The following is a 12362-nucleotide window of genomic DNA, read 5'->3' on the forward strand; positions in this document are numbered from 1 at the left end:
TTCTCATTTACTTGGAGTCTATTACTTTTCTTGTAAAAACAAGGTTAATAAAACCTACTTCACAGAGTTGCAGTTAGGACAAAATGAAATGAGGGATATAAAATGCCTCGTATGGTGCGTGACACATGGAAGACACTCAAAAATAAAAGCTAACCTGGTTCAACTTATACACTTACATTTCCTGGCTCTGTCTGCAGAGAGAGCCTAGAAGCAGTGACACCCCAGAACCAATGAGCACAACTAATGCTCAGGTCTTGGTTTCTAAATATCATTCTCCAATAGAATGAACCAGAGCTCCTTGGAGGAAAAGAAATAATTCTAGGGCTGAGGCAGGGAAATTTCAGGATAAGACTGGAATATTTTGTGATACCAAAAGGTAAGAAAGTAGGTAAAAAGAGACAGGGGTGGGAGTGGGAGTGAGGAGACCATGCAGAAAGGACATTGGCCTTTACATGATGCAGCCCCTTTACATGCCTTGTCTGCAATCTCAAGAGAGACCCTGAGACAGCTAAGCCATGCTGGAATCTTGGCCCAAAGAAACTTTGAAAAAATAAATGCTATTGTCTTAAGTCACTAAGCTATGGGGTAATTGTCATGTGGCAATAGAAGGAGGTTAGAATCAATGCCATTTAAATACACCAAGAACAACTTTGACAGGACATGCCTTTAGTAGGAAAGATTAGCGATAAGGGTGGACTTCTCTCTGCTGGTGATCTTTTGGCTGCTGCTATTTTGTCTCTTTGTTCTTTGTAGTCATCAAAATATCAGGTGTACCTTTCTGGGAAAATTTTTCAGGAGCCACAAACTTGAAGTTTCTCCACCGAGAATGTGAGCGGAAAGAGTATAGATTTGAAATTAAAGATTCTGGCTTCTGCTTTGCCACTTCCAGACATATGGTTTGAGAGAATTTGAAATTCTTCTAAGTGTTTTCACTTGTAAAATGAAAGGGTAATGCAGATGCTGTTTCAGCTTCCTGGAGCTTCCTAAGGTCTTGGAACTTTTTTTTTTTTAACAAGGTAGAATCTTTTATTTATTTTTTTATATTTAACATACACATATATTAAAAGCATAATAATGCAATGAACACCCATGAATTTACCACCCAACTAAAAAAAGTAGGAGATTATTAACACTGGTGAATTTCTTATGAGATGGATTGTTTCCCGAATCAGTAGATTCATGCTTTTCATTAACATTTGTTCAATGGCATTTGCATTTCCTCTGCTCTCCCTGTTTTTTCTTTTTTCTCACTTTGGTTTCCACTTTTCTTTTTTTTGTTGTTGTTAGTTTCTAACAAAGTGAATCAGCTATACATATACATATATCCGCATATCTCCTACCTCTTGCCTCTCCCTCCCACACTCGCTATCCCACCCCTCTAGGTGGTCACAAAGCACCAAGCTGATCTCCCTGTGCTATGCAGCTGCTTCACACTATCTATTTTACATTTGGAAGTGTATATATGTCCATGCCACTCTCTCACTTCATCCCAGCTTACCCTTCCCCTTCCCGTGTCCTCAAGTCCATTCTCTCTGTCTGCATCTTTATTCCTGTCCTACCCCTGTATTCTTCAGAACCTTTTTTTTTTTTTAGATTCCATATATATGTTAACATATGGTATTTGTTTTTCTCTTTCTGACTTACTTCACTCTGTATGACAGACTCTAGGTCCATCCACCTCACTACAAATAACTCAGCTTCGTTTCTTTTTATGGCTGAGTAATATTCCGTTGTATATATGTGCCACATCTTCTCTATACATTCGTCTGTTGATGGACACTTAGGTTGCTTCCATGTCCTGGCTATGGTAAATAGAGCTGCAATGAATATTTGGGTACATGACTCTTTTTCAATTATGGTTTTCTCAGGGTATATGCCCAGTAGTGGGATTGCTGGGTCGTATGGTAGTTCTATTTTTAGTTTTTTAAGGAACCTCCATACTGTTCTCCATGGTGGCTGTATCAGTTTACATTCCCACTAACAGTGCAAGAGGTTCCCTTTTCTCCACACCCTCTCCATCATTTATTGTTTGTACATTTTTTGATGGTGGCCATTCTGACCAGTGTGAGGTGATACCTCATTGTAGTTTTGATTTGCATTTCTCTAATGATTAGTGATGTTGAGCATCCTTTCATGTGTTTATTGGCAATCTGTATATCTTCTTTGGAGAAATGTCTCTTTAGGGCTTCTGCTCATTTTTGGATTGGGTTCTTTGTTTTTTTGATATTGAGCTGTATAAGCTGCTTGTAAATTTTGGAGATTAATCTTTGTCAGTTGTTTCATTTGCAAATATTTTCTCCCATTCTGAGGGTTCTCTTTTCATCTGGTTTATGTTTTCCTTTGCTATGCATAAGCTTTTAAGTTTCATTAGGTCACATCTGTTTATTTTTGTTTTTATTTCCATTCCTCTAGGAGGTGGGTCAAAGAGGATCTTGCTGTGGTTTATTTCATACAGTGTTCTGCCTATGTTTCCCTCTAAAAGTTTTATAGTGTCTGGCCTTACATTTAGGTCTTTAATCCATTTTGAGTTTATTTTTGTGTATGGTGTTAGGGAGTGTTCTAATTTCATTCTTCTACTCGTAGCTGTCCAGGTTTCCCAGCACCACTTATTGAAGAGACTGTCTTCTCTCCATTGTATACTCTTGCCTCCTTTATCAAAAATAAGGTGACCGTATGTGTGTGGGTTTATCTCTGGGCTTTCTATCCTGTTCCATTGATCTATATTTCTGTTTTTGTGTCAGTACCATACTGTCTTGATTACTGTAGCTTTATAGTATAGTCTGAAGCCTGGGAGACTGATTCCTCCAGCTCCGTTTTTCTTTCTCAAGATTGCTTTGGCTATTTGGGGTCTTTTGTGTTTCCATACACACTGTGAAATTTTTTGTTCTAGTTCTGTGAAAAATGCATTGGTAGTTTGATAGGGATTGCATTGAATCTGTAAATTGCTTTGGGTAGTAGAGTAATTTTTACAATGTTGATTCTTCCAATCCAAGCACATGGTACATCTCTCCATCTGTTTGTATCATCTTTAATTTCTTTCATCAGTGTCTTACAAGTCTTTTATCTCTGTAGGCAGGTTTATTCCTAGGTATTTTATTTTTTTTGTTGCAATGGTAAATGGGAGTGTTTCCTTAATTTCTCTTTCAGATTTTTCATCATTAGTGTATAGGAGTGCAAGAGATATCTGTTCATTAATTTTGTATCCTGCTACTTTACCAAATTCATTGATTAGCTCCAGTAGCTTTCTGGTGGCATTTTTAGGATTCTCTATGTATAGTATCATGTCATCTGCAAACAGTGACAACTTTACTTCTTTTCCAATTTGTATTCCTTTTATTTCTTTTTCTTTCTGATTGCTGTGGCTAAAGCTTCCAAAACTATGTTGAATAATAGTGGTGAGAGTGGACAACCGTGTCTTGTTCCTGATCTTAGTGGAAACAGTTTCAGTTTTTCACCATTGAGAAAGATGCTGGCTGGGGTTTGTCATATATGACCTTTATTATGTTGAGGTAAGTTCCCTCTATGCCTACTTTCTGGAGGATTTCTATCATAAATGGGTGTTAAATCTTGTTGAAAGCTTTTTCTTCTTCTGTTGAGATTATCATATGGTTTTTATCCTTCAGTTTGTTAATATGGTGCATCACATTCATTGATTTGCATATATTGAAGAATCCTTGCATTCCTGAGATAAACCATACTTAATCATGGTGTCTGATCCTTTTAATGTGCTGTTGGATTCTGTTTGCTAGTATTTTCTTGTGGATATTTGTATCTATGTTCATCAGTGATATTGGCCTTTAGTTTTCTTTTCTTGTGACATCTTTGACTGGTTTTAGTATCAGGGTGATGGTGCTCTCATAGAATGAGTTTGGGAGTGTTCCTCCCTCTGCTATATTTTGGAAGAGTTTGAGAAGGAAGTTTGAGAAGGGTAAGTATTAGCTCTTCTGTAAATGTTTGATAGAACTCTTCTATCTCCAGATAGAAGCCATCTGGTCCTGGGGTTTTGTTTGTTGGAAGATTTTTAATCACAGTCTCAATTTCAGTGCTAGTGATTGGTCTGTTTATATTTTCTATTTCTTCCTGGTTCAGTGTCAGAAGGTTGTGCTTTTCTAAGAATTTGTCCATTTCTTCCAGGTTGTCCATTTTATTGGCATATAGCTGCTTATAGTAATCTCTCATGATCCTTTGTATTTCTGCAGTGTCCGTTGTTACTTCTCCTTTTTCATTTCTAAGTGTATTGATTTGAGTTTTCTCCCTTTGTTTCTTGATGAGTCTGGCCAATTGTTTATCAATTTTGTTTATCTTCTCAAAGAACCAGCTTTTAGTTTTATTGATCTTTGCTATCGTTTCCTTCATTTCTTTTTCATTTATTTCTGATCTGATCTTTATGGTTTCTTTCCTTCTGCTAACTTTGGGGGTTTTTTGTTCTTCTGTCTGTAATTGCTTTAGGTGTAAGTTTTGGTTGTTTATTTGAGATGTTTCTTGTTTTTTGAGGTAGGATTGTATTGCTATAGAGTTCCCTCTTAGAACCCCTTTTGCTGCATCCCACAGGCTTTGGGTTTTCGTGTTTTCATTGTCATTTGTTTCTAAGTATTTTTTGATTTCCTCTTTGATTTCTTCAGCGATCTCTTAGTTATTTAGTAGTGTATTGTTTAGCCTCCATGTGTTTGTACTTTTTACAGACTTTTTCCTGTAATGGCTATTTAGTCTCATAGCGTTGTGGTCGGAAAAGATGCTTGTTACGATTTCAATTTTCTTAAATTTACCAAGGATTGATTTGGTAAATTTCATAGATAGATCATACCCAAGATATGATCTCTCCTGGAGAATGTTCCATGAGCACTTGAGAAGAAATTGTATTGTGTTGTTTTGGGTGGAATGTCCTATAAATATCAATTAAGTCCATCTTGTATAATGTGTCGTTTGAAGCTTGTGTTTCCTTATTTATTTTCATTTTGGATGATCTGTCCATTGGTGAAAGTGGGGTGTTAAAGTCCCCTAGTATGATTGTGTTACTGTCGATTTCCCCTTTTATGGCTGTTAACATTTGCCTTATGTATTGAGGTGCTCCTATGTTGGGTGCATAAATATTTACAGTTGCTATTATTTCTTCTTGGATTGGTCCCTTTATCATTATGTAGTGTCCTTCTTTGTCTCTTGTAATAGTCTTTATTTTAAAGTCTATTTTGTCTGATATGAGAATTGCTACTCCAGCTTTCTTTTGATTTCCATTTGCATGGAATATCTTTTTCCATCCCCTCACTTTCAGTCTGTATGTGTCCCTAGGTCTGAAGTGGGTCTCTTGTGGACAGTATATATACGGGTCTTATTTTTGTATCCATTCAGCCAGTGTATGTCTTTTGGTTGGAGTATTGAATCCATTTGCATTTAAGGTAGTTATTGATATGTATGTTCCTATTACCATTTTCTTCATTGTTTTGGGTTTGTTATTGCAGGTCTTTTCTTGCTCTTGTGCTTCTTGCCTAGAGAAGTTCCTTTAGCATTTGTAGTAAAGCTGGTTTGGTGGTGCTGAATTCTCTTAGCTTTTGCTTGTCTGTAAAGGTTTTAATATTTCCTTCGAATCTGAATGAGATCCTCGCTGGTAGAGTAATCTTGGTTATAGGTTTTTCCCTTTCATCACTTTAAATATGTCCTGCCACTCCCTTCTGGCTTGCAGAGTTTCTGCTGAAAGATCAGCTAATAATCTTATGGGCATTCCCTTGTATGCTATTTGTTGTTTTCTCCTTGCTGCTTTCAATAGTTTTTCTTTGTATTTAGCTTTTGATAGTTTGATTAATATGTATCTTGACGTGTTTCTCGTTGGATTTATCCTGTATCGGACTCTCTTCACTTCCTGGACTTGACTATTTCCTTTCCCATATTAGGGAAGTTTTCAACTATAATCCCTTCAAATATTTTCTCAGTCCCTTTCTTTTTCTCTTCTTCTTCTGGGACCCCTTTAATTTGAATGTTGGTGCATTTAATGTTGTCCCAGAGGTCTCTGAGACTGTCCTCAATTCTTTTCATTCTTTTTTCTTTATTGTTCTCTGCAGTAGTTATTTCCACTATTTTATCTTCCAGGTCACTTATCAGTTCTTCTGCCTCAGTTATTCTGCTATTGATTCCTTCTAGAGAATTTTTAATTTCATGTGTTGTGTTGTTCATCATTGTTTGTTTGCTCTTTCATTCTTCTAAGTCCTCATTAAATGTTGCTTGTATTTTCTCCATTCTATTTCCAACGTTTTGGATCATCTTTACTCTCATTATCCTGAATTCTTTTTCAGGTAGACTACCTATTTCCTCTTCATTTGTTTGGTCTGGTTGGTTTTTACCTTGCCCCTTCATCTGCTGTGTGTTTCTCTGTCTTCTCATTTTGCTTAACTTACTGTGTTTGGGGTCTCCGTTTCACAGGATGCAGGTTCATATTTCCCGTTGTTTTGGGGGTCTGCCCCCAGTGGCTAAGGTTGTTTCAGTGGGTTGTGTAGGCTTCCTGGTGGAGCGGACCGGTGCCTGTGTTCTGGTGGATGAGGCTGGATCTTGTCTTTCTGGTGGGCAGGATCACATCTGGTGGTGTGTTTGGGGTGTCTGTGACATTATGATTTTAGGCAGCCTCTCTGCTAATGGGTGGGATTGTGTTCCTCTCTTGCTAGTTTGGCATAGGGTGTCCAGTACTGTAGGTTGTTTGTCGTTGAGTGGAGCTGGCTCTTAGCATTGAGACGGAGCTCTCTGGGAGAGCTTTCGCCATTTGATATTACGTGGAGCCGGGAGGTCTCTGGTGGACCAATGTCGTGAACTCGGCCCTCCCACCTCAGAGGCACAGGCCTCACGCCCGGCTGGAGCGCGAAGACCACGTCAGCCACACGACTTGTAAGAAAAGGGAGAAAGAAAGAGAGAGAGAGAGAAGGGGAGAGAGGGAGGGAGGGAGGGAGGGAGGGAGGGAGGAAAGAAATGAAAGTTATTAAAGTAAAAAATTTTTTTAATTATTAAAAGTAAAAAAAATTAAAAAGTAAAAAAAAAAAATCCAAAAAAGAAAGAAGAGAGCATCCAAACCAAAAAACAAATCCACCAGTGATAGCAAGCACTAAAAACTATACAAAAATAAATAAATAAATAAATAAATGGACAGACAGAATCCTAGGACCAATGATAACAGCAAAGCTATACACATACACACTCACAAAAAGAGAAAAAGGAAAAAAATATATATATCTATATATATATATATATAAAAAAAAAGGGAGAGAGCAACCAAATCAACTCTAAATACTAAACTAAGGTAAATGTAAAACCAGAAACCAGTCAGTCGCATACAGCAAACCCCAAGTCTACAGTTGCTCCCAAAGTCCACTGCTCGATTTTGGGATGATTCCTTGTCTATTCAGGTGTTCCACAGATGCAGGGTACATCAAGTTGATTATGGAGATTTAATCCACTGCTCCTGAGGCTTCTGGGAGAGATTTCCCTTTCTCTTCTTTGTTCTCACAACTCCTGGGGTTCAGCTTTGGATTTGGCCCTGTCTCTGCATGTAGGTTGTCTGAGGGCATCTGTTCCCCTGCCCGAACAGGCCGGGGTTAAAGTAGCAGGTGATTAGGGGGTCTGTGGCTCACTCAGGCCCGGCAGAGGGAGGGGTACTGAATGCGGGCAGAGCCTGTGGTGGCAGAGGCCGGCCTGACGTTGCAGCAGCCTGAGGCATGTGTCTGTTCTCCCGGGGAAGTTGTCCCTGGATCACGGGACCCTGGCAGCAGCGGGCTGCACAGGCTCCCGGCAGGGGAGGTGTGGCTAGTGACCTGTGCTTGCACACAGGCTTCTTGGTGGCTGCAGCAGCAGCCTTAGCGTCTCATGCTCGTCCCTGGTGTCCGCACTGATAGCCGTGGCTCGCGCCTGTCTCTGGAGCTCGTTTAGGGGGTGCTCTGAATCCCCTCTCCTTGAGCACCCTGAAACAATGGTCTCTTGCCTCTTCGGCAGCTCCAGACTCTTTCCCGGACTCCCTCCCGGCTAGCCGTGGCGCACTAGCCCTTTCAGGCTGTGTTCACGCCGCCAACCCCAGTCCTCTCCCTGTGCTCTGACCGAAGTCCGAGCCTCAGCTCCCAGACCTCGCCCGCCCCGGCGAGTGAGCAGACAAGCCTTTAGGTCTGGTGAGTGCCGGTCGGCCCTGATCCTCTGTGCGGGAATCTCTTGGCTTTGCCCTCCTCACCCCTGTGGCTGCGCTCTCCTCCGCGGCACCAAAGCTTCCCCTCCTCCGCCACCCGCAGTCTCCGCCTGCGAGGGGGCTTCTAGTGTGTGGAAACCTTTCCTCCTTCACAGCTCCCTCCCACTGGTGCAGGTCCCGTCCCTATTCTTTTGTCTCTGTTTTTTCTTGTTTCTTTTGCCCTACCCGGGTACGTGGGGGGTTTCTTGCCTTTTGGGAAGTCTGAGGTCTTCTGCCAGCGTTCAGTAGGTGTTCTGTAGGAGTTGTTCCACATGTAGATGTATTTCTGATGTATTTGTAGGGAGGAAGGTGATCTCCCTTCCGCCATCTTGAAGGTCTCGTCAGAACTATTTTAGAAAATAAAAGTGCCATGTTGCTTCTTTCAAATGAGATGTTAAGCTCACTAAATTCAGATAAAAAATGTGATTGTCCCAGAATATTCATTTATCAAACACAATTCTCAGGAAACAGGCGTAACTACAGAGCTACCAAATATGTAAATAGCATAAACCTATCTGTGGTGGCTGCAAAACCAAACCTTTGTCTCACTGAACTGCCTCCGTTTTGTGACACTGAGGTTCCATATTTTATCCTATGTAATTTTTCCTAGAATTGATATTTTAAAATTGGGAAGCAATTTAGCATGTTGCATTGCCCTGCTCTATTAGCCAGGCCAACATTAATGACACATCTTAATAGTATAATGGGCAGTTGGGCATCTAAACTTTACCCTGCCATGGATCAGTTTTGGCAGCTGTGCTTTTTATTCATCAGTCTGATTGAAACCGCTTTCGTGACAGAAGCAAAGATCGTCTTCTTTGTTCAAAATTCCCATAAAAGGCAAAATGGAAGTCTTTGCAGACAGACTGGCGTGCCTGAGTAAATTTATTTTCCTAGGCTTCTAGCCACAACAGTGAGCAAACAAATGTCTTTACCTACATCTTTAAGTATACCATAGGCTAGCGCATTTATAGGATTAAATAATGCTCTTTGCTTTGACTTCTTCCTTGTCTGTTTTAAATCATTGCCCAAACTTGCATTTTTAAATGTTAACCTTATAATTCTTAACCTTTAGCCCTGGGCTATTTGAGCAGTCTATGGCTGTGTGTGTGTTTGTCTGTGGCTGTGTGTGTACACGTACACTGTCTGTGATGTTGGGGGAGGAGGAGGACTGGGCTTTCTTTTTAATCCTCTTTCTTTATAGGGAGCAGACCTCAAAGGGTTTCCTTTCCTAGCTTCTTAACTTCTCTTCCAAGCATAATGATTCTAGACAGACCAAACGACTGACCAGTGATCCATCGTGTTTTTAATCATTTACAGTCTGATTCCTACACGGTGGTGCCTGATATTTGGTTTTGAAGAATGCTTTCCTGAAGAATACATTCAACCCAGAATTTCTGAGCAATAAATTACCTGTGCTGGGGGGCTCTTGACAGCTTGTATTATTTTGCCCTCGTGGAAAATAATGGATAATTTGGAACAATGCTCCCTTTTGAATTAAAATATAAAAGGTTAGAGTTTTAGAGCTCAAGATAATAAGTAGACCCTCAACCAACAGACTGGACCCAAATCTCCCCCAGAGAGCAAAGATTTGACAGGTGAAAACATCGGGGAGAGGAGATAAAAACATAAGCATTTGTACATGACTTGTTTTTGTTCAGGGCTGGGAAAACCTTTTTGTATCCTGCACTGTCCCAGATGCTCAGTCAACTATATAGTTATAGTTATACTAACATGAGGCAGAGCAGAGCTTTGTGCAAATATTATGATCATCCCGACTTACCCAGGAGAAATCCAGTCTCCAGTTTGGCTAGTGAGCCAACCTCTTTCTATCCCCGACTGGGAGGTGGGGGAGTGGAGGCCAGGGGTCTTGCAATTGTTGGCACTGTGGATAGATCACAAGGGAAACTGAATTTTAGCTGAATATGCATCTGTTTACACACTGGTGCAAATTAATCATCATATATTAAATTATAACGCTATTGTTTAAATGCTTGTAGAAGAAAGGAACAAATGTTTTCATATGTAAGTGCATATGAACCTCCTATAGGTAGTTCCCAGAGCAGAGAATAATCCCAAAGTAATGATGTGACTTAGAAATGGAACTATCTTTTCCTATATATATATATAAAATGTTGTAAGCAGTGGTCAGGTTTCCAGGCTAAACAAAAGTGATCTGAATTTCTAGTTTATTTAAACTACAGTTTTAAAATTTAAGATAAGAGTTAAGATCACTGTCCAAGAGGCAATATACCACATGAGTTAAGAATCAGAATGCTCGCTTTGGCAGCACATATACTAAAATTGGAACGATACAGAGAAGATTAGCATGGCCCCTGCGCAAGGATGACATGCAAATTCGTGAAGCGTTCCATATTTTAAAAAAAAGAAAAGAGAGAATCAGAGATACCCACTTTTGAGTCTGGGCTCCCCCGCTCACTGGTAGTGTCACTTTGGGGAGGTTTTGTGACCTCTCTGAACCCAGTTTCCTAGTCTGTACATTACAGGGATCAGCAAACTAGGACCTCTGGGACAAATGTGGCTTGCCATCTGTTTTGGCTCAACTTGCAAGCTAATTTTTTAAATCTTTAAGTATTAAAATCAAAGAAAGAAGAATGTTTCATGACATACAAATATAGTATGAAATTTAAATTTCATGATCCATAAATAAAGCTTTATTGGAAGATAGCCATGCTCATTTGTTTACGTATGGTCTGCTTTCTATGCTGCTTTCTTGTGACCAGACAGAAAGTTACAATAGGGACTGCATGGCCCACAGAGCCTAAGAAAATTAATCTGTGGCCCTTTACTGAAAACATTTATCTAACCCTGCTGCAATATCTACCTTGCGGTGTTACCATTAGGATTGAATGTTATATAAAGTGTTTAGTGCGGGGAATTAGAGTGAGGAAGCCCTGGGCTTATGCTGCTTCTGAAAATGAATATGGGGCTGTGTGTGAAGACCTCTCAAGGACAGAAAAAAAGACAAACTGGGAAATAATCTCAACATACTATCACTTCCCTCAATTTACAAGAATGAATGCTGGTGTCAGAAGATATTTGTAGAAAACTGGAAATGTCCCCATTTTGTCATTCTGGTCTAACCTAATAGCACCTGGATTATAAATTGCCAGTAACAATTCAGCATCCATTTTAATAAGAGGTAAAATTTTGCCATAGACAATACTTTATTAGTTATTATTTTTATTGTTACTCTATTATTGACTATTTCATGATGGGATGGGAATCTCTATTTAATATATAGAAGCAACTATATTCAATATCCTGTGATAAACCATAATGGAAAAGAATATGAAAAGGAATGTATATATATGTATAACTGAATCACTTAGCTGTACAGTAGAAATTAACACAACATTGTAAATCAACTATACTTCAATAAAATAATTTTTTTTAAAAAAGGAAAGATGCAGATAACCCTCAAAAAAATAAATATATAGAAGCATGTCAGCGTGTCTAATAATGAAAAAATAGTTATTAAAACACATTTCATGATCAAATAATTTGTTACTGAAGTAAGGATGATGAATGAAATGTAAAGATTCACTCCAGGATGGAAGTTCTTTCCCTCTCTTAACAATAGTAAAAGCTATACTACATCTAGTGCTTCTTCTATCAAGTGCTAGGTAGGAATTTATTTTTAATTCTTCTAACAGCCCTCTGAGATAAGTAGGAAACTGGGAATAAGAATAGTTAATTCCACTGATATGGAAATCTAATACAGATATAGGCCAAGGGGGAGTGTGATGGCATCCTTTGGGGTGTATCCCCACTTTTGGTATAGCCACAAGGGCCCTATAATTAAGCCAAGACTCATTTTTAATGGAAACATGTGGCTTTCTCTCTAAATGCATTTCAACTAACTGTTATTATTAAATCAATAACCAGTAGTACCAATACCACTATTATCAGTAATGCTCACTTATTGTTTCAGTCATCAATTTTTATGACCCACTATGTAACAGACACTGGATTTGGCCCTGGGTACACTATGGAAAACAAAATGAAATCGTTTATCCCATGGATCCTACATTTTAATCAGCAGCGGCAGATAACAATCAAATGAAAATTTTTTAAAATGAACTAGAAAATATCAAGAAATATTAAGTTCTATGGTTGACTACACAGTAGGGGAAAGGGGAAGAACACTTTT

At 39.2% G+C, this 12362-nt stretch overlaps 1 non-coding gene across 1 annotated transcript; it reads left to right on the forward strand.

Moving 5' to 3' along the window:
- The first annotated feature begins 10462 nt into the window (after positions 1 to 10462).
- LOC137203087 (U6 spliceosomal RNA) lies at positions 10463 to 10569 on the forward strand. Its single transcript, XR_010932914.1, has one exon. It is a non-coding gene; the product is annotated as a U6 spliceosomal RNA (small nuclear RNA).
- Positions 10570 to 12362: the final 1793 nt, after the last annotated feature.

Source organism: Pseudorca crassidens, chromosome 11, assembly GCF_039906515.1.
Source record: "Pseudorca crassidens isolate mPseCra1 chromosome 11, mPseCra1.hap1, whole genome shotgun sequence".
Taxonomy (NCBI): domain Eukaryota; kingdom Metazoa; phylum Chordata; class Mammalia; order Artiodactyla; family Delphinidae; genus Pseudorca; species Pseudorca crassidens.